The 23,325-nt window shown below is 41.0% G+C and overlaps 1 protein-coding gene and 1 long non-coding RNA gene across 4 annotated transcripts in view; one reads left to right on the top strand and one right to left on the bottom strand.

Annotated features, from left to right (window-relative positions):
- Positions 1-16,708, bottom strand: part of mvb12bb (multivesicular body subunit 12Bb) — a 59,879-nt gene extending 43,171 nt beyond the window's left edge. For 2 of the 3 annotated variants that reach the window (XM_058635734.1, XM_058635736.1), the window contains exons 1-3: positions 16,439-16,705; positions 14,373-14,436; positions 6,695-6,862 (exon numbers count right to left, since the gene is read on the bottom strand). The gene's annotated coding sequence lies outside the window, so the exon portion shown is untranslated. Of the gene's footprint in view, positions 1-6,694; positions 6,863-14,372; positions 14,437-16,438 lie in introns of all 3 variants that reach the window. The other variant, XM_058635735.1, reaches the window with a different exon arrangement.
- The window catches only part of LOC131463742 (uncharacterized), a 131,887-nt gene continuing 118,817 nt past the window's right edge, over positions 10,256-23,325 (top strand). Inside the window, exons 1-3 of the long non-coding RNA XR_009241114.1 lie at positions 10,256-10,323; positions 17,499-17,711; positions 17,805-17,830. This is a non-coding gene — a long non-coding RNA (uncharacterized LOC131463742). The remainder of the gene's footprint in view (positions 10,324-17,498; positions 17,712-17,804; positions 17,831-23,325) is intronic.

Here is a 23,325-nt window from a genome sequence, read left to right as displayed (position 1 = left end):
CGACTGACCGGGAAAGGACGCGCGTGACATCATTTTTACGTGACTACAGATTGTTAAAAGTCTCTGAAGTAACGCTAAACTTTAAAAACAGAGGCATACATACGCAGGACACATGTACGCTGGTTAGTTGTAGCGCTGCTCTTTACGTTTAATAAACGGCCGCTCCAGTTTGACTGTAGGCGCGCTGACGGAGGTAGCGCAGCTAACAACGCTAACGGAGCTAACTGGTAAATACTGCCAAACCGCCGACATGATGAGCTAACGTTAGCTCCTTGTCTACAGGTGTCGGGTGATCAGTTCTTCTTCACACCCCTAAAACAGCACAGTGCAACTGTTTCAAGATCGGCGAAGAAGAACCGTGTCAGAGCTAACGGAGCTCTAATAAATTACGTGGTATCGGATCGGTGCATGGACTCCAGTACTCGCCGATACCGATGCCCACATTTTCCGGCAGTATCGGAGGCATTTCCGATACTGGTATCGGAATCGGAACAACTCTAGTTGAAACCCACTACCATACAATTACGTAAAAAGCCATCTCAGCCCTTGAGTGACCCTTTTTAACGGCAATTCATTTATGACTCTCCGGCCACAAACACCCTGAAACACGTGTGCGCTCTGAGCGCGTCGTAAAATATTGGAAGTTGTGTTTTTTAGTCGGGCTTCCTTTCCAACAATTCAGATTCTGTCTACTCTTCAACGTAAACACATCGCACATGTGGACTCCAAACTCCAAAAGAAGCCATGGATGGATAAATAATAGAGAACTATGATGATTACACCTAGCTCCCAGTGTAGCTTAAACCCTTAGAGGCTTTTGGATTGTGAAATCCGACTTCTTCCCTCTTTATACCACAACACTTAGGCAGTGTACTGCTCGGCCCCCCCCCCCGCCCCCCGGCCGCCCCCCGCCCTCACTTCCCAGCCTGAACATTGCTCACATCGTTGTTCCCTGAAGCTTGAAAGCACAACATTTCTCAGCCGGCAACTCCCACTGGGACTAAAGCCCAGGGATGGAAATGCAAAGGATATGTTTTATTGGACAGTTGCAGACAAATAAATCTAAATATGTATTTTGGTCATGTTTGTTTGCCGGCCGCGTCCTCGGGGGAGTTGGAATGATTATATGACATAAATAACAATGTTGCGGCGACGGGGATTGGGTCACATGTTTACATACGTGGGACCGAAGGTCAGCGGGGGAAATAATCCAGGCACTATTTCTCCTCTTTTTTTTGAAGTGTACATTGTTTTCTGTCGCGTACGTAGCGCGCGGCTAATGTGCGGCGACTTGTTAATGAGGGGCGGAACCCGTGATAAAAATCAGAGCTGATGTCTGAAATCAACCTGTCTACAGTGGGACGGGGGGGGACGAGGGGACGGGGGGCAGCAATGGGTCACCCTGAATGAAATGGTTTAGGCTCACTGATCTGTATGAAGGAAAGTCAATGAAAGGTGTCAATGAGAGGGCAGGGGAGGGGGGCGGGGGGGGGGGTGGACTCCTGTAATCACATGTCCTGTGATTGACATGGCCTAACCTGGGGGGTGGGGGGGGGGCCTCTGTGAGATGTCAACATCATGAACTCCTACAACCAGAATTTCTTTACTATGCTTGTATCTCTGTAGAGCTGCAACTGCAACGGTTGTTTGCATCGTCGATTCATCTGTCGATTATTTCCTCGTTTTGCTCCATAAAATTTTAGAAAAACCTTAAAAAATGTCGATCGGTGTTCGTCAAACCACAGAAATGAAGAAAATACTCACATTTAAGAAGCTTAAACAATCGGAAATCTGGTTTTGATCATGAAAAAAAGCTTCGAGCCGATGAATCGATTATCAAAAGAGTCAATTAAATTATTAATTTAGTAATTGAAACGGTTTCAGCTCTATATCTCTGCAATTATTACATACAAATTCCTACACCAGCCCTTTACTAAGCATGTAATAAAGTGTGTCTCTGTAGAGCTGCAACTGCAACGGTTAATCGATTATTTCCTCGATTCATCGTTTTGCTCCATAAAATGTCAGAAAACCTTAAAAAACGCGAAACCAAAACCAAAATGATTCACTTTCGACCATTTCTTTGTTCTCCAGAGCAAAGAAAAGAAGAAAATACTCACATGTAAGAAGCTTAAACAATCGCAAAATCATCATCATGGATGATGATTATCCGATGAATCGATTATCAAAATAGTCAATTAAATGATTAATTTAGTTTCAGCTCTATATCTCGGCAATTATTACTCATGATGTGAACTGTCTTGGTATCAAAATAAAGAAAACACTTGTGAGATTCCACCAGAAGTGTAAGCGTCACTGTGTCAGAGTAAATCCAGATGGAACCCAGCATAAATGAAGGATTTGTTTTTAAAAATAAAAACTCATGGAACCGCTGCCGCTTTTTCAGTGTTTACTGATTACTGTTACGGTGTTTTCGGCTCCTGCTGTTCAGACTGTGTTTGGAGAACATAAGAACGGCTTTTTATGAGCTTTTAATCGACCTTCTGACCTTTCTTGTTGTTGTGAGACTTTTATTTTCAATACTGAACAATATTAAAGTGCCTTGATTATTTGGCAGAGTGGAAGAATACATGGTGACATTTTGGATAAATAATCTCGCTGCTGCTTATTAGTCACATTCTGAGTGACGGTCCACTTTCTCCCACTGTTTGGCGCCATTGTCGGAACAAGAATCTTATTTTTGCAGGGGAAAAAAAAAGGGAATTTAGTTAATTACAGTTCATTATGCTGGAGTGACATTGATGATTTTTTTTTTGTTCCACAATTGAAGGCGATTTTACGGAATAATATTCCGTCGCGGCGGTAATTTAACTTTAACGAAATATTCTTTTCTCGAAAGATTCCCGACTGCTCGGCTGCAACAACAAAAGAGCTGTGTGGTCTTTGAAGATAGAGCAAACTTAGGAAATAAAAGTGTCGGCCTGTGGCAGACTGCACTTCACAGAACTCGGGCCCCTTTTTCTTTCTGCCACATGTGACAAGTGAGCCGTGCGGCTTTTGCGGAATTATATATCTGTGTGTCTAATTATTTCTTTTGAAGTCCATACAATAAAAAAAGAAGACTTGCAAGCGAAGAGTGCCCTCCGCAGAAAAGATTCCCTCACATGCCTCTGACATACACATCTGTCTGCACGTCAGCGCAGCGTCTTCCTAGACATCTTTGATTTGAAAGAGGGAAGATCTGAGCGCTACAAATGCAGCAGGTGACGCGATGGCACACCTTGTTGTAAATGGGATCTCTTTTTTGCGTTTTAATCTTTATTATCATTATTATTCTTCGCCGCTTCAGACCGAACTGCAGCGACAATGTCAGACGATTGCCCTTCAAACTCGCCCGGCGACGATATTCAAACGACGTGTTCATAAAAGCAGGACGTGACGCCAAAAATGGGTCTTTTCCCCCCCCATTTGTGTTTGAAATGGACAAACTCCTGAGCAGCTGTAAAAGAAATGCCTCTGCTGCAGTGTGGTCACAAGGGGGTAGCATTGACACAGTTGTTTAAAGCCTTCAGCAGACACACACACACACACACACAGCAGCAGCAGCAGCAGCAGCAGCAGCAGGACAAACTGCCTTTGATGTAATTGAGGTCTGAGACCTCTTAGAAAAGCATATATTGGTTTGTATGTGGAAATGTTGGAGGAACAATGGATTTCCATAAGTGGATGTAAAATCGCATTTGGAGCATCCTCGGCATGCTAACCGCTCTCTAAACAATAAGGAAAAAGGGAGTCCTTTGCGACGGGATGGGTAATTCCAAAGCACTTACAGCCTGGAAATGTAATGGAATGTAGCATTAGGATTAAACGTGTGGCTAAAAGATACAGACTTGACTAGTTTTGGGCTCTTTCGTGGGTGATTTATTCAAATCAATGTGCAGACATGCTTCCGCTCTGTCCAGCAGTGCCATACATCCTAATAGAAGTGGAATAACAGCAACATCTTTTTGTCTCCTTTCAGAGAAATTATTAAAAAGAAAGTCCAAGGCTTTTTTTTTTTTTTTTTTTGCAAAGAATTAGAAATATGATTTTAGGGCTTGAGAAAAAAATAAATAAAAAAAGGGTATAAATGATGACCTCCAACCTGATTAAGCCGTTAATTATCAATCATCCCACAGCCAAGCACTCCCCTAACCAACGCGGTTTGTCCATCCGTCTTATCATCCGAGCTAATACTTAAGAGCACGCGTGTGGCAGGGGCTCATAAATAAAGGGGTTGGCTATTTACATATTCAGTTTTTCATCCATATTGCATACTCTGTACATAAAAATTCAAATGCAGTGTTTATGAAATATGATCATGCAGCAAATGTGAGAAGACACAGAGTGCAGCCCATTCATACACAGAGGGGATTTGGATCGACCTGCTGTGATTAATAAAGAATGAAATCGAAATGAACAGACTTTCAATGTGGGTTTTTTTTTTCCTTTTTATTTACAAAATGTCTTTAAAAGCCAGCATCGAAATTGTCTCTTTACCCGGGTTATACACGGATTAATGTCCCATTATGCCTGTGACATATTCAAACCCTTACCTATCTGTAACTCATCCGCCCAATAATTCACAGGGGGGGGGTAATGACAGCTATAAAACAGCTCTGCTTTACCGACTTGTCCCTCAGTGGTCATCCTCTCTGCTGTGTGTGATTTAACATGGCCACCGGTGCACTGTAAGTAAAACAGATATAGACGTGTTTTCCGAAGTCTGATGAATCGCGAAGGATTTGGGGAAAAACGACCAAACTCCTAAACTGTGCGACTGCACATTCCAGAGGAATAATGGCATAAAGAAGTGTCTCCTCTCCTCTCGTGAACTAGTTAACCCCGAAAGAATACGCTCCACAAATGTGTTTCACCAAAAGCAAATTACCTGGGTTTTGTGGAGGGGAACTAATCTCCCCAAGCATGACACTGGACAGGAAAGGCCTCTTACTGTTATTATGATGTGTCGGCTTGTGTTAGATGGAGGGCCTTGATGGCCGCATCAGGAAGGAGCATCGGAGAGCTCCTCCTGCCATGACAGCGCGCTGATGGATGCACGGGCAGGGGGGACGGAGGTTAGAGAGCCGCAGATGAGGAGGAGGGGGGGGGGGCGGAGAAGGAGGGTGATATGAGGTGCAGGTGGAGGTTATATACAATAGTAAATACCCACAAAATGCAGCACATTAGCAGTATAGGCGCAGGAGCCATGGAGATAACATTAACATGCACGATAAAGCTCTCCTAGTGGACAGGCCATCACCCAAACAAAATAAAAGGTCCTGTGCGGTGAATTTGCAATGCTCATTTCTGTTGACCTGGGGTGATTTGTATTTAGAACATCTGGGATTATGGTTTACCTATATGTATTTACAATAACATAATATTGCAAAGCCGTCTCAATACAATGCAGTCGTCGATTATTCTCTCGATTCATCGTTTGGTCCATAAAATTTCAGGAAAACCTTAAAAAATGTCGATCGGTGTTTGTCGAACCTGCAAATGACGACGTTCTCAAGTGTCTTGTTTTGTCCACAAACCGAAATGATTCACTTTCGATGAATTCTATGTTTGCCCGAGCAAAGAAATGAAGGAAATACTCACATTTAAGAAGCTTAAACAATCGGAAATCTCACACACTTCATCATAGGTTGATGAGTTTGTATGAAATAATATTTCTGTCGAATAAAAAATAGATTTTAGATTTGATTTACACATACATTTTGTATTTTTTGGAGTGCATCATTTGTGCACTCACTGGAAGAAAATATTATTACTAGATATTTTTTGCTTGTAATAAGCAAAACAAATTTACCAATGGAACTTGAAATTAGCTGGGGAAACTCATTTTTTAGCTATATTTTACTAGTATTGTTTCGTAATAAGCTTGTGATGCTCAAAAATAGTAGTTTCCCCTCAAAAGTAGCATATTTTTGTCATCCTGTTTGTTTCAAGTGCATTTAACTCATTTCTAGTTCTGTAATTGTGACGCTGGTCTAGATTAAAGTCCAACACCTACTTGAAATTTGATTAGAAACTGGCATTCTGAAGTTAGCAGTCCTGACTCGCAAATTTGTGAAGTCTATGTCTTGAAACGAGACCATTCGTCTTTTACAAATAACACAGCAGCTTAAAAACCTTCTGACATGGTTTCATCTGAGATGTGACTCAAGACAAGACATTCAAGATGCACCTTTATCTCACTTAAATCTCACTCTTTAGGTGATTTTGTCTCATATGAAGTGCGATGAGATATTTTGACGACTAATTAGAGAAATGTACTTGGCAAGATTTTGAGTTTTTGCAGTGGGATTATTTTTTTGTTGAACCCCAAAAGCAGGGCAAGTTTGTAGGGGAAAAGGCCGTTGACTTGAGAGTCAAAACCAGGAAATCAGGCAAACAAAACCGACAAGGAGCAGGAACTTGAAGTCCGAGTAAGGCAAACTAGAAATGTTGGCGCTCTTGGCAAAAAAAACAAACATAAGGCAATCTGGCAGGGGTCAGAAGAAAATGGGCTAGTATAGAGGGGCTAATGAGCAAATGGACTGCAGGTGAGGAGATAGGCGGGACAGCCACTTGTTGTTGTACCGTAATAATAATAATAATAATAACCCGTTTTCCTACACGTTAGCGGATTGTATTTTTACTTCCCGGTTAGGGTTTTGGGCAGCAGGTGAACTCCACTCCACCTCACCTTGCTCTTCTGGGGGGATCCCTTGGGGACGTACAGTGTTACGGCGGCGCTCCTCCTTGGCCTGGTGAAGATTGGGGGGTGCCAGTGCACAGCGGGACAGGTGTTCCGAGCCGCACACGGGGGAGTTTCAGCGTGGCTGCAGCGCCTGGCCTACATCCATCTCTGTACCTGAGGAGATGAATGGAAAAATGTGACCCAAACAGTCCAACATCATGACAATGGCAGGAGCGTGTTGTAACAATGAGGAGTGGGGAGGGTTCCCCATATCATTACTAAAAATGAGGCCCGCGCTGCAATTAATTCAAGCCCCTAAATGAATGTCTACTGCTCGCAGCACATTTCTCTGTGGCACTAGAGGCAGATTAATAGTGCAGAATAGAGAAAATAATCTTCAGTACCGCGCCGCATCAATATAAATGGGCTTCAACGCCGCGCTCATTTCTTGATCAACACTTTTTCTTTTTTTTTTGTCATCTTGCAAACCCTTCCCGTTTCAGCCCTTATTGTTTAAAATGGTGTGATCTTTCCGCTGCCCTTTGTCTTGGAAGAAAAATTAATTCTCATTTGCATTACCACGTCTAAATGTCAGCCACCGATATTTTGTTAGACATTAGTAAAGCTGGCAGCGAGAGGAGCTGGATAATTGCACTCAGCCTAGCACAGGGATTTACATAATTTCAGATAGCAATTAAAGAATCCTTGGGAATTTTCTTCTTGGCCTCTCTGTCTCTCTCTCTCTCTCCAGCTCACTTCTACAACAGTACAAAAGAAGCATTTACATTAAGCTCCATGCTCCTTGCTGTTCATTTGCATGAAATTAAAGGTTTTCATGATCTCGAAACAGCAGGGTAACATTTAAAATGCTGTTTTAAAGCCCCTCACCTTGGAATAATGAAACGTTTCTTTCTTTCATCGACTGCCTGTCCACGGGTGAAACTTTCTCATCTCCATAACGGAATCAGATCACGCTTTCAGCTCATTAAAACGGCCTCCTTCTCCTCCGCCAATTGTCCCTCTCCTCTTCTGATCTGACCACAACCAACGCAACTCTCAACGAGCCCTTTAAATGTGATTATAAGACAAATAAACGCAAAGGCTAAACAACTGCACGTCCTATCCCCCCCCCCCACTCTTTCTTTTTGTACCAGAACAAAACAATGTGGGGGACTTTTGCCAGAGCTACAAAGATAAACCTCTCACAGTATCTTTAATTAGGTCCCTGTGGGTCCAGCTGTTATCTGCCACGCTGATTACAACCAACATTAACTTGCTTTAGCCCCGAGTCTGAGAATATGTATCACTGTGTGCGTAAAAAAACATCTTTTTTTACAGTGTTTTCGAGTATGTATATATATGTATATATATATATATATATGTGTGTATATATATCATGGGTGTCAAACTGGCGGCCCGCGGGCCACATGTGGCCTTCCAATCGATTACATGTGGCCCGCCCACCACAAAAAATTAGCTAGCAAGACATTCGGTTGTAATTTATTAAATGTATTAAACTCAACATTGAATTACATATATTTAAGGTGTTTTAATAAAAGTTATCCTCGTCATCTATTTATCATAAATATGTTTTTATTGTGAAGTATACGCAATTTTATATCAAAACAAGCTCTTTTACTTTGAAATTCTGTCTCATATCATCATGAATATCACTTTTCTTCTCACGACCAGCCCCCTCTTGACCAGACTAGATGCTCATTGGCCCCCAGGTCATTTGAGTTTGACACATTTAATGCGAGTTCGGATCGTCGGGATTAGGGAAACCAAAACCCTTCCGTTGGGAGTCCGGCAGCACATCGTACACAATAATACTCATTGTTTAATCATTAGACCGTCCACTCAAACTGAATTTAATCAACAACAACAAAAAAAGAAGAAAATCCTAAACAATAGTAGGCCCTTGTTAGACAATAAAGCTTTGTCACTGAGCTCAGAAATAAAAACAAAGCCTCATCAAAACAATACCCTTCACACTCCTTCCTTGATTCGCCTTCCATCCTTACAGGCATCACAGAACATTTTCACACGAGTCGTCCGGCGCGCCGCGAAATAAATTGTGACAGTAACTCAATATGAAGTGAAATAGCTGAGAAAGCCTCGAGTTCACTTGCGCTGACAGTGCTGTTTAATTCCATCTTGTGCCAGCCTGACATTTCTGCTGCCACTAAATATTAAACATGTGTACCCCGTTTCATTTGCATCCGGTAATGAGGTGGGAGACGGCACCCAACTGGTCAACTCTCTCGCGTCTGTGCTACCTCCGGCGCGGTGACACGGACGGGAGGAAGCCCAAGAGAAATATTTAGTTGGGAGGTAGGAGGCTGAAACAGAACGGAACAGGGAGAAAAGAGCAGGGTGGTGCTTGGGTGAAGGATAGCGTACCCTTGTGTGTGCATGTGTGCTCTCCAGAATTCAGAAAGGCGCTCTGAAATGACCCCGGCTTCTCGAGCAGTGTCTGGTTTGGCTGACATTTTACCCTGAATCTTTTAAGATGCATCCCTTGCTGCAAAATGCATTAGTGGGGGGGGAAGAAACAGAGGCACACGAGGAGTGGGTTAAATGTGATTGCTCTAAATGTCATCACATCTTCATAATGCAATATATATTCATGATGTGGCAGTCCAGGAGGGCAGACATCACAGTTGTGTTGTGTAATTCAAATGTTTTTAGCCCACTTTTGATTCACAGTACCAATCCGGGGGAGAAATGGAACCATTTTTAGGCACCGAGGAGTCTGAGGTGGATCCTGGGACGCCGAAAAGAACAGAAACTCCGGTGGATCTTCAGTCGCGATGCATCGGCTTTGAAATGAGGAAGTTCTACATTTTATTTATATATAAAATATACAATCGCAACTTGCATGTGGCTTAAAATGTGTTTCATACATCTCTAAGAGTAGATAGTAGACATAAAAATGGAATGATAAGCTGCTCGAGAGCCAACTCTTTCCCGCAGGACAGGAAAAAATACAAAAGGAAAAGTTTTGAGGCGATCGGTCAATGCGTGGCAAAGTTATAGGGCACTTCCTGTTTCGTGGCGAATGCTCAAATTCGCCAAACTTCCGATGTTTGCCGCGGCCACGCCCTTTTGAATCCGCTAAACCTTTTGATAACATTTTGCCTTTGATGCATCCAGTACAAAATATCGCATTTTTTATTGTCGGTACGGTAAACGCGCTCCGACGAGTTTCTTTCATTTACGAAGCGTAGCAAGTCGCCAAGGTGGACGCCACATTCAAAATGGCCGATTTCCTGTTGAGTTGAGGCCGTGGTCCCAATGGACTTCTTTGTTTGTACTTCATGTTATTAATATTCTTGTTGTTATTTCATAGTTCATTTTATTAATATTCTTGTTGTTATTTCATAGTTCATTTTATTAATATTCTTGTTATTTCATACTTCATGTTATTAATGTTTTTGTTATTTCATACTTCATGTTATTAATATTCTTGTTGTGCTCTAGTTTCTGCAATCAGTCAATACAGGGGTGTAGTGTCGCCTGTACACCACAAGAGGGAGCGTCCCCTCAAATGAGCAACTCTGTCAAGATGGATGCACACAAGTGTATAACCTACATCCGGCCGGACAGAAGCGTATTGCCATATGTATTTTCAGGTAAGCAGAAGGGAAACGGGTAAAATAGACATATAAAAGAGTCAAATCACAGAGTTCTAGAGGTGGCCGAATATTCCTGTTATCTTATGTTATGTTTTGTTGTAAGTTATTCCTGTAACTCTGAAGCTGACGCTAATGCTAAAGTTAAGCTAACTGTACACGCTGAGTCACGTTAGCCGCTAAGCTAAGTTACTGGGATACGTATAGAGAACTTATGATGTGTTAGGTGTTTATGTGTTCATACCAAAACATAGATATGGTGCCAGTGTAACAGAGCCAGTGATACTGCTCCATCCACGCTGCACCTTAGGTTCGGAAACTATGCCAATATCGCATTTTTCGCTGTCTGTTCCACGACATAAAAGTGGCTCAACATGTGTAACTGCTGCAATAAAAACATTACAAATGTACCTTTTTGTTGATGTAGTGAACTCATTAATGTAACACTATAAATTAATGTATAGAAGTTAATTATATTCAGTGACATCCCTCATTGACCCTCTTTTCATATGATATTAATGAAAGCTAAATACTCTTTCTCATTCTAATGATAGGAAATTGAATGGAACATAATCTAATAGTATTGATGTTACAGGATATTATAGTGCGCAGACCCCACACTTTTTTTGTTTCACGTCCGACGAGCAGATTCACGTGTATTTGTGGCAAAGAAAGAAAGACGTCCATCTATTATTAACCCGTTCTCGCTCACGCTGCGACGTTTAAAGTTCGCGGCGACGATGTATCGCTTTCATGTTACGTGTCAGATATTCAGGCGCGTCGCAGCAAATCAAGCCTTGATCAAAACCGGAGCCGACTGCGGATGAGAGACGCGGAGGGGGAAACATCAAAGTGCGTACGGAAGAAAGGCAGCGATGGTGGAAGTTTGTGTGTGTGTGTGTGTGTGGTAATGATTGTGACTTGTTGTTCATCCTCTTCATAAGCAGCAGTTCAGCAGCCATCAGGAATCGTGTCCACTCCGAGGCCTCCGGTGGGACCGCGCGTCCCGAGGTTTACTGTTGCCTGCTTGTCATGTCCACGTCAACAGCACTTATCGCCCTCTGTCTGAGGCATTTCCCAGGCATTTAGCTGCCTGTTTGTCTTCTCTTGATTCCCCCCCCCCCCCCCCTCCTCCAAATCTGTCACATGTAGTCTTCACCTGACACCTCACGGAGGAGTGTTCCTCTCCCTCAAACACTGTCAAAACAGTGGAGCTCCGACAGGAGGAGATAGCGGCAACAGCTTCCAGATGCCGCGAACGATGATTTTTGTGTAGGTAAAACTGTCTGGGAAATGTTTACCTCGTCTTTCCAAACAGCAAAACGAACGCACAGTTTGTGTTTACAGTTTTTTGTTCGTAATAACCAAGCGCTACTTTCAGCTCTTCACACATTTGAGTCCGGAGTTTTCACACGGCCAAGACTTTTCCCCGCGATTCCACTTCTTGGGAGTTGAAAGCACTGGCATGAAAACACGAGCGTGGCAACGACTCGCACACTTCTCCTCGGTGCATTCCTCTCCCCGGTGAAAAGCCTTCTATTATTTCAATAAGCTCTCGGTTTTAATACATTATTGATCTCAAGGTTGAACCACGGGCCACTGCATTACCGGGCCTCTGAAGCCCATCATGGCATGACACTCGTGTACGTGTGAAAAATTATACCAATTATGAAATCAACCAACAACCACCTCAAAAAACAATCAATTGTCACATTGGAAAGCATTTTGTCCCACAATGCTATTGGCTTTGCGGTTACACAGACGGGGTGGGCGTCGGATGTTTAATGACTTCCAAATACCGACTTCTCTCTCTCTCTCTCCCCCTCTTTTTAAAAACACTTATTCACTCTGGGACGGCTTTGCTTTAAATCCAGCCTTTGATTACGCTTGATGCTCTTTGTTGAACGGGCCGCGCGCTAATAAGACGATAGCATCATGCCATTGATTAGCCTCTGTGAGGGCAAAAGACTTCAACGCCACCGTGTGCACTTAAAAGCCTACATTAAGACCTCATAATCATGACTTTTTATCTCATGATTTCAAATTTCCATCTCATAATTATGACTTTTTATCTCATAATTTAGACATTATCTCATGATTATGACTTTTCATCTCATAATTATGACCTTTTCTCTCATAATTATGACTTTTTATCTCATAATTTAGACTTTATCTCATGATTATGACTTTTCATCTCATAATTTAGACTTTATCTCATAATTTAGACTTCATCTCATAATTATGACTTTTTATCTCATAATTTAGACATTATCTCATGATTATGACTTTTCATCTCATAATTATGACTGTTTCTCTAATAATTATGACCTTTTCTCTCATAATTATGACTTTTTATCTCATAATTTAGACTTTTTATCTCATAATTTAGACATCTCATGATTATGACTTTTCATCTCATAATTATGACCTTTTCTCTCATAATTTCAAATTTTCCTCTCATAATTTCAAATTTTCATCTCATAATTATGACTTTTTATCTCATAGTTTCGACTTATCTCATAATTATGAGGATATTAAGACCATGTTTTTGGTCTTTGGGAGAAAGCGAGCACATGGAGAAACCCCATACGCACACAGGGGATAATAAGACGATAGCATCATGCCATTGATTAGCCTCTGTGAGGGCAAAAGACTCGACACCACCGTGTGCACTTAAAAGCCTACATTAAGACGATGAATTATGATAAGTATACTGGGTGCATTAAGGGGAGGACATGTTCATTTTAATCCTGCAAAATGCCAAAAAGCGAGCTGGGAGGGGAGGACGCCGTTTCCGGCGCTGCTAAAGTGGGCCAGGGGCTGAGTGCTCGCGGGGGTCAAGTGCGCGCCGCGTCTTTGACAGTGGCTGCCTGCCTGTGTTTCCATATCAAAACGTTCAATCACGCAGTGCCCTCATGCAGAAACCTTTAACTCAACGCTCATAAATGCAGGGGAGCGACGCTCACCGTGTCCTCCGACACCAACAATCCCTGTTTTCCTATTTGATGTGTTGTCATTGAAGGTTTTTCCTCCTCATTGCAACAAAAATATGTGTTTTTTTTGCTAAAAGGTGAACAATATGTAAAACCAAGCACTACAGAGAAATGGTACGGCGATGGACCCGCTACAATTAAGGTCACTTTTATTGTTTCCAATCTACATCATCGGCGTGACATCTAAATGACATTTTAATGAAAATTTTAGACAGGTTATTTTGAATAGTTTCCGAAAAGATGCAGGAGGTTGAGCGGCGGTGAATTGCATGTGTCTTTGGGGGGAACGGCGGCGGCTTGACGGGCGCACAGAATCACCAGCCAAATAAATGAAGTGGGGATGGTAATACAGTGTGTTCTAGTGGAGAGTGACAAGCCGGTTCCTCCCATGAAGCAGCTGAGCTGGCATTAAACAGACAAGACATCCCGTTCAGTCAGTTATCAGCCCAGGAATAATGAAGGAACAGACCGGCAGACCAGGACGAGTCACCCTAGTCAGCCAAGTGGAGAATTTAATTTCGTGCAGGTTCCTCTGCAGCCAAGCATTTCCCCATCGGAGATCCACTGGTGCTTGGGTGAGCATGGACAACTCAGTGCACCCGACTCTGGGTCTCTGTGGCACTGACAGAGAAGTGCGGTGATGGATTTTAGAGTAGAAGGGGGGGGCGGGGGACGAGGTAGACTTAAGTTTGGGCAGGGTTGTTAAAGAGGAGAGAGAGAGCAATGACAAGCTAACTTCAGAGAAAAGTAAGAAAGCGATCACTCGTGCCCCTCATTTTCCAGAGAATGGGTGCATTATTAAATCAAAGACAGTGAAATGAGAAATGGGCCCCGTCTGACCCAGAGATATGTTGGAAGGGAATAATATTGTCTGTGCTTCATGTTTCCCCCGCTGCACCAACTGCGGTTGTACTTAGCATGGCAGTTCTGCTGCTACACTTACATGCAGTATGAAGACATTTGCACATTTGAACATTACAATGTAACTCAACATCAATCAGCAGGGACAGCAAAATGTAGAAAAAGCACCTTGTAATTTGGTTTGCGGGCACTTACACTCTGGCTTGCTGCTAACATGAGGGCGATCGATGCATTTTCAAGTCCATTTTCGCAACAAACACTGCAAAAAAAACAAGTGAGATGTTTTATGTCTGTTTTTTAGATGATCATGAAACAGTGTAAACAAATTAAAACGTGCTGCCACAATCAAGGGAATGAATGGAAAACAATAAACATGTTTAATATGCCTCTGCGTATCTACGCTGGTTGAAGCAGCACCTGGTCAAAGTAAGAATTATGAGGTAAAATGTAGAAATGATGAGATAAAAAGTCATAATTATGAGATAAAATGTAGAAATTATGAGATAGTCATAATTATGAGATAAAATGCAGAAATGATGAGATAAAGTCATAATTATGAGATAAAAATTTCATAATGTGTTCACTTGGTTAAACTTTAATTTTTTTTAAATTTCAACTTTTAATCTCATAATTTAGAATTTTCATCTAATAATTTCAACTTTTTATCTCATAATATAACTTTTTATCTCATAATTATGACTTTTTATCTCGTAATTTTCAACTTTTTATCTCATAATATAACTTTATCTCATAATTTAGACTTTATCTTGTAATTTTGAATTTTTATCTCATTATTTCAACTTTTCATTTCATAATTATGACTATCTCATAGTTTTGACTTTTTATCTCATAATTATGTCTTTTTGTCTCATAATCATGACTTACTTTGAGGATATTTTTTATTATCAAGGTTAAGTTTTACCTCTTTTATTTTTTTTTGAATGGGCTTCCATACAATTTAGAGCGTCCAATTAACGTCTGCATGTTTTGGAGAAACCCCATACGCACACGGGGGGGGGGGGGGGGGGGGACATGCACACGCCACACCAGTGAGGCAACAGTCTTAGCCACCATTTCACCATGTGGCCACAAACAGAAAATGTGAAATACTTCTATAATCCATTCAGATTTACACCACTTCTTTCTTTTCTCAGCTCATGAACGGGAGGAACGATGGATACACTACACTGGGCGTAACAGGATGTTGATGCCTGATATATACTGTAATTGAATTACACCTTTGACAGCTAATTCAGATGTGAAACCAACTTTAACTTCCACACTGCAGCTGGACTTTTGGTTTTGCTACAGCAGGTGAAAAACAACACTACATTACATCTTCAGTCTGATCCTCTCTTATTCCCAACTGTAGAGGATAATGATGACAATTCTGTAAATGATGTTCCCACTTATAGGAGCATAGATGAGAACTTATTAGTGGACACCAGTGTGACTGACAGCTGGTATCATGTGACACCTCTGAACTTCCACATGACGCCGGCATAATTACATTCTGGTGACTTCACGTATGGGAAGTTTATTAATTACTGCCCATACGTCGTCCTGAATGTCACACTGAACCTTTAAGGTAAAAATTAGAGGTATAATTAGCCGGCTGTGGACAGTGTTTCCTCCGCCTGTTCTTGCTTCATGGCAGTTGGCATCAACAAACACCCAACACATCGAGTGCGACCGGATCATCCGCCTAAAATATCTTCAGCAAGGCGGTGTCTCCATCTGTGTTTTCTCACCTATTCTTTAAATGTGAATTCCTGAATGCCCGAGCTCGTCATCACTTCCCTCTCTGTGTTACATTCTTCCCGTTCTGAAGTATCTAGTTTTTTTTGGAACATTTTATTTCTGATAATATTAATGTTTGTCCATTTTGATTTCGTGTTTTAGTTGAAGACTGCTCACTTCATGCACATTTACCAATCTGTTCAAAGATCTGTTGAAAAAAAATAAATAAACTCATATACAAATGCTTCTACCAAATTTGGAATTTCCTGGGGGAGGAGCCCCAGACCCCCCTTCCTGTTTGCACCCACTCTTGAACGAATAAAATGGTCCTTATGCATCGGTGCCCAGGGGGGCCAGTAGTTCATAATCCGTCTGTATTAATACAATTGTTCATGTAACATTTGTGTCAATAATCATCAAGCACAGGTGACTCCACGTGGTGGGAGCGGGGCCCCTGAAATCACATTCTGCTTAGGGCCCCCTAAAGGCTCGGGCCGGCCCTGAGAGCAACTATCACTTACCTTCATGATGGTTGAGGTAAACACTCGCAGACCGGAAGTATCAGCTGTTAAAAAAAAAGTGAGCGCGACGAGCTACCGCAAAGTGGCGGTTGCGCATATCGCGGTGCTGCAAGAAGATCCGGGTTCTGCTGCGACTTGTCCCCCTTGTTCCCTGCCTTTCACTCCATGTCAGCTGGGTTTAAAGCAGCGGCGGCGGCGGCCACGCGAGCCTCAGGTGGATGGATGAATGGATGAATGAATGACTGACTCTCAGTTCCTCAGGGGATTTCGGATCATTCGCCAGCTGCTGAAGTCAAAACAATCCGGAAACGGAAATGCGAAAAGTTTGTTGTTTCCGTTTGTGTGTTAGTTTTCACACGAGTCCTGAACCGTATAACAAATATTTATTTGTATAAAGTCATGGAATAGGTGTAGAATCAACACAGACAGTTTATTTAAGACTATTTAAATTTTTTTTAAACTTGAAACTAGAGCTGAAACAATTAATCGATGAATCGTTTATTAATCGTTTAATCAACTATTTTGATCATCGATTAATCGGTTTGAAGCCTTTTTCATGATTAAAACAAGATTTCCGATTGTTTAAGCTTCTTAAATGTGAGTATTTTCTTGATTTCTTTGTTCTGAATAACAAAGAAATAATTAAAAGTGACTCATTTTGGTTTGTGGGCAAAATAAGACATTTGAGAACATCATCATTTCCAGGTTTGACAAACACGGATCAACATTTTTATAGGTTTTCTGATATTTTATGGACCAAACGAGAAAATAATCGACAGATTAATCGATTAGGAAAATTCATTACGTGCTAAATCTGCATTAAATACAATTTCTGTTACAAGTAGTATTAGTTTGAGTCGGTAAACCAAACCACCTCTTTAAAGCATGTGTTATTTAAAACATACTAAATATGAAATACTGTATATTAAAGGCAGTTCACAGAACATGTGATTGTTAGTGTTTGTACTTTTTGACTTATCATATGACGTATTACAGCCCAGCGTTCGCTCTATTTCAGGACAGTTTTGTCTTCATTTTTAAACATTTTTTTTTTTTTTAGGAAAATGGAAAAATCCACTTGGCAAGTGACTTGGCACAGCTGGAGGTTTGGCTAACTTGAGCTGCAATCTGTTATTGAGCTGGGCCTGATCTCGCGAGCCAAGCGTCCGCTTCATGTGGCTGGCTGCGGAAATCGGGAGCTGCTATGGCAGAGAGTGATGACGAACATGCGCCCTCATGTGGCTCAGAGGTTTATTGCAGGAAAAAGTGAAAAGTATGTCAACAAACTCTGCAAAGACTGAAGCTTCATATTCATGCAGCACCTTCACTCACCTAAACTGTACCGTTTTTTTTGTTGTTTTTCCAGGTCGAACTTCATGAAACCGTCAAAAAGTAAGTGTGATTTGGTCTTTGTTTGACCACTGTGTCGTTCTATGTTTTTGTCATGGCTGCCGTGCCATTTGGTCAATTTCCTTCACTGTGCCAATTCATCCGTCTGTAGCTACGTCCAACATGGCTGCCTGTTGGTTTTCCCAATCTTTCTTCTTCCTCTGTCTCGGTTAAACGAATCGCTGTGAGAGTTGATCCGAGCCCAGGGGGAAATGGTGTCGTGGTTGTTGGTCCTCATGTTTGCAGATGGTGAAAGACATGGAGAGCAAATGGTTTGGGTCCTCGTCTGTTATTTAGATTTTTTAGAACCGCTGATCTCGTGATGTGGAAGAAGTGAATGCTGGCTCATAGCTGGATCGATGTGGGCCAGAGTTTGAAGGGTTTTATTGGCAGCTTGTCTGAGAAGAACAGACCACTGATCAGTATTCTGGACTCTGTCAGAGCTGTGTGTAAATCCATGCGTCTGTGTGGGCAGAAAGTTCCATTTTTTTGTGTTAGATTTGATCGAAAACAAACAACAACACAGCAATTATGTCCTGAACTCTAATTCGTTTTTTGTCTGGTGACCGCTCTGACGATCTGTTTGTCCAATAAGCTGCTGGAGTAGTAGTGATGCACAGTATTTTCCTTTTTATAGGTTCATCTGTGAAAGATAAGTGTTGTTTTTGGCTGTTGCTCTTCTCTTAGTGCGACGGTGTCAAACACAAAGCGTCAGTGAGCATCTAGTCTGGTCAAGAGAGAGACTTTTTACAGAAATTTCAATGTAAAAGTGACTGTTTTGATACGGAATGATGTTCATCTCACAGTAAAAACATTAACCGGATGTCTAATTATTGCTTTTATTATTTAGTATTATATTCTACGATAAAAAAGACAACTTGACACTTTTCACAACTATTTCTAAAACTGTTACAGTTTCATCTTTATTGACAGTACTGTAGATTATCATTTTACTCATGGCTACAAGATTATTTCATGTGTGGTAAATTGTTCTTGAATGAATGAATGAATGAATAGTGGACTTCTTGTGACTGTTCTTATTTTCGACATCCATTCTTCTTCCCTTCCCCGGCTGTAAATCCCAGATATACACACATCGTTTCCAGTTTCCAAAGCTTGTGCGCTCGTTACGGAATTGAATCCTTTGAATTTACCATCGCCAACATGATTGACTTTGTAATTTGTGTGCTTTACAGTACATGCACATATTCGGATGTGTACACTGTGGGCAAAATGGAGGTGAATTTCAGGACAGAAGCTACAGAAGGTTTCTTTTTTGATGTGTAGATATGGATTCTATCACTTTTCTATCACTATTTTCGAGAATTTGTCTTCTTTTGTACTTCCAAGCATTTATGTACAAACTTTTACACTTGTATTTGCGCACAGAGTAAAGTCGGGTCTCTCCGTATACGAATCACTCATTTGGAAGCGAACCAAACGCCCGTGGCTGCGAAGACCTGCCCAGGGTCCAGGTTCTTAAAGCGGAAATAATTGCAGAGGTGCACGCTCCATTAAAAGGAACTCTTTAATACAATAATCATTCAATTAAAAATCCCTTGTAGCAGCTGTCACAGTTGATTTGGATCAAAGGGACGTGTTATTTGTGTTATGAGGCTGTTTAACTGTTTAACCAAGGGCCATAGTCTGGTTTTTCTGCAGACAGTAATGCATAATAATTGTACCTGCAGACTGGCTAATTTGGAAATATGCCCTTAATTATTTTTTGCATTCAGACGGACGCGTGCCTGTTTATGCATGGAGCAGAAACACAGCTTCCAGAGGCAGAATATCTCTTATTTGTCAAATGAGATTGACTTTGTTCCTTGTCGACTGTTCTTACGTCGCCTCGTGTACATTTATTTGTGTGTCGCAGTCCGTCGTCAACCGACTGCTGCTGGACGTGTCCTAAAACGCGCCGTTAGCGTAGTTTTTTACTTAGAACAGACTGTTGTGAAAGAGTCTTAACGACAGAAGAGCATCAATAGAGTAAAAATAAAGTAAATATTGCCTTCAAAATTATGTTTTTTACATTTTTAACACAGAAAAAGGAACATTCCCGACAAAGGACAATGTTAAATAACTATAATAATCATAATAATTAAATATATAAGTGTATATATATATACATATGTATGTATGTATGTATGTATATATATATGTATATGCACAGTATATATGTGTATATATGTATATATGTGTATATATAAATATATGAACCCAAATTAGAAGCTTGTATTTCAAACATTTAGTTGTTTTAAAAGCTTTTAATTATGCTTTAACCAATTCTATACAGTTCAACAATACGATAGCAAGAAAAAAAACCGAAATAATATTTATTAATATAAGGTCAAATTTGAAAATGAAAATTATTTTATTTTTTTTTAAATTAAAATAAAAAATTGTGTATGATCATACCTTTATATGTATACATACTGTACTCAGCACTGCCCCCTATTAGTGCGACACGGTACTACCTGCCTCACCCTGTGCTTATTAACTGCACATTTACGGCTGATCAGAAAGACTAAATAGGTCACACGCGTCCATTAAATACATTAGACAGACAGTTGAACGTCAGCACGTGTAGTGCATGTATAATCAAACATGTTTATTGGCGATATAAAGAGAGGCAGCAATGAACATGTGTAAATTCAGCAATTTTTGACCACAGAAATGTTGAAAGCATACATAAAAAACTATTTAAAGAGCAGTCAAGTGTGTTGAATTGTTGAAACTCCGTCCTAGCGTGGCATCCGTTAAAGTATTAAGTGTGATGATGAGGAAGTTGCTCTAGATTCCCGGTTTAAATGGTACAAACAAACACCTCATGTAAAACCACCAAGCCTTTAAATTGCTTCTGATCTCCAAAGCAAGTCTGTACAACGCTGTCAGGTGACTAACTCTGCAGGAAATGTGTCAACAAAACCAACAGCATAACAAAGTCAAACACACACACACACACAGTATTTATTTAGAGTTTTCCACATGATGTATGCGTCCGTGTTATCTCCACAATTGTGGCAAAGCGTGTGAATTATTTTGTACAGGGGGAGAGATGAAGACAAAAACCAAGTTTGAGACACAAAACATTTCACCGCTACAAACCAAATGGCCTTTCAAATTGGTAACGTCAGACTTTAGGGCTGCTTGGTTTTGCATGCGGCCCCATTCTTCATTACAGAGCGACGGCTTTGTGTTTTTTATCTTGTTCGGTGCCTTTTGAGCAAAGGAGCGCATTACATTCACTCTTTGTTTTATTGTGTTCAGCAAATTAATAAATGGGATGCACTGTGGGAAAAATAGATATGAAAATGTGTACTTTGCATTATTGAAAAGCCCATCCACTAAAGGTTACCAGCAGCTATTGTAGTACAATCTGTGAAATGTAATTAGAGTGTGTGTGTGTGTGTGAGAGAGCCGCGCAGATAAAGCTGCCTCTGCCATTATGGACTCCCTCATAACATTTTGCTTCCCCCTGAAACTTATTCTTTCTGAACTAATTTTGCATGACATATTGCATTTCTGCTTCAGCTATCATGAGGCTACCTGTGAATTAAACTGGGTTTGCAATACAGCAAATTTCCAGATTACATTTTGGACATGCAGATATCTTATATTTGCCATGATTTATTCATCCGGAGCCGACGGAACAACTCAGAGCACTCGTTGTTGTTACTGCCTGTGCTCGTTGCATCTTGATGCGCGAGTTATGAGTTGGATGGAGAGGGAAAGGCAGCGTCGGGGGGACTGAATAAAATCACACTTATGAAATGCAGCCGGTGAACGTACAGTTTATGGATATGGGCGTCAAGACTCACTAACATTTCTGTGAAAAATAAAGAAATCGGTGGCATTTTGTTTTTATTAGAGATGTTCCGATACAATTTTTTCCCTCCCGATACCGATTCCGATACTTGCTGTGACCGATACGGAGTACCGATACCGATACTCATTGTGTTAAACCCTCTGTGAATGAATAAAGCAAATGGAACCCTTTTTTTTTTTTTTTTGCTATTTGTAGCGCCGCTCATTTAGTTCCATAAACGGACCCGCTAACGGAGCTAACACGGCTAACAGAGCTAACACGGCTAACGGAGCTAACTGGTAAATACTGCCGAACCGCTTGCATGATGAGCTAACGTTAGCTCCCTGTCTACAGGGGTCAGGTGATCAATTCTTCTTCACGCCTCTAAAACAGCACAACTGTTTTAAGCGCGGCGAAGAAGAACTGTGTCAGAGCTAACGGAGCGCTAATAAATTACGTGGTTTCGGATCAGTGCCTGGACTCCAGTACTCGCCGATACCAGTATCGGAGGCATTTCCGATACTGGTATCCGAATCGGAACAACTCTAGTTTTTATTATAAGTAGGGTTTTTTTTTTGGTGGTTTTTAAATGATATCTGGTTCTTATTTGTATTTGTAAACATTAAAACTCATCTCAGAACGTCTTGTGCATGAAACCCCCGCTGAATCTGTCTCCGCGTGCTTCCTGTTCCAGTTCCGTATAAAGCAGCTCTTCCTTTAATGGCGACCCTCGGTGAAAGGGAGTGATAATGGAATCCAACCGGGCCAAAAGTTGAGCAAAAAGGAGAAATGATTAAGGAACCTTATTAAAAGCAACCTTGTAGATTCAGACGCGTGATGGAGAGCACATTATGAGGCCTGATCCTTTTCAAATGACACCACGGTTTCCCGAACACGCCGAAAAACCTGATTAGGGTGACAAGCACTGAGTGATACTGCAAACCTGTTAATAACATGAAAATTAGAAGGGGCTCATGCAAAGAAAGGAGATTAATTTAGCTGGAGTCCATCTTGCGCAAATTGCGAAGTTGTGAATATGTTTTCAGATAATGAGCCTTCCTACTTGTCAGCTCACTTGTCATTTTCTGTAATTAATGTTAAGGAAGACTCCTTCCTGATGGTTCATATTACTCATGTAGCAGGGAAATTTCTCCCCAGAAATAATTTACATTTATTATCATCAGTCTGTTTGTGTGGTTTATTTCACAGTGGAGTAATTTATTGCGGCGCCATTTCGCTCGCCTTGATTAGTCACTCGTCAGACTGAGATGTAATTTTTTTTTTTTTTTTTCGTGTGTGTCTGCGTGGAAATTGAAAATGTTTTTGCTTTGGCTCAGTGTGGTACCTTCTCCGCTCCACCTTTTCATTTCTCCTTTTTTCTTTCCTTTTTGATTGCATGTTTACCTCTCCAGACGCTTACATGTGCGTAGTTTAAACATTTTCAGTCCGTCTTAGATTTTTCACAAAGTACAAATGCTGTTAAAGTGAATCCACTCCTTTACTGTCTTTGTCTATAGAGAGGTTACATGTAGAGCTGAAACAATTAATCAATTATTAATCGATTACTAAATTAATCGACAACTATTTTCGATTAATCGCTTTTTTTTCATGATTAAAACAACATTTCCGATTGTTTAAGCTTCTTAAATGTGACTATTTTCTTCATTTCTTTGCTCTGGATAACAAAGAA

The sequence above is a fragment of the Solea solea genome, chromosome 8 (assembly GCF_958295425.1).
Source record: "Solea solea chromosome 8, fSolSol10.1, whole genome shotgun sequence".
Classification (NCBI taxonomy): domain Eukaryota; kingdom Metazoa; phylum Chordata; class Actinopteri; order Pleuronectiformes; family Soleidae; genus Solea; species Solea solea.
Note: the sequence above shows the minus strand (reverse complement) of the source record. Positions and strands in the feature narration are given on the sequence as shown.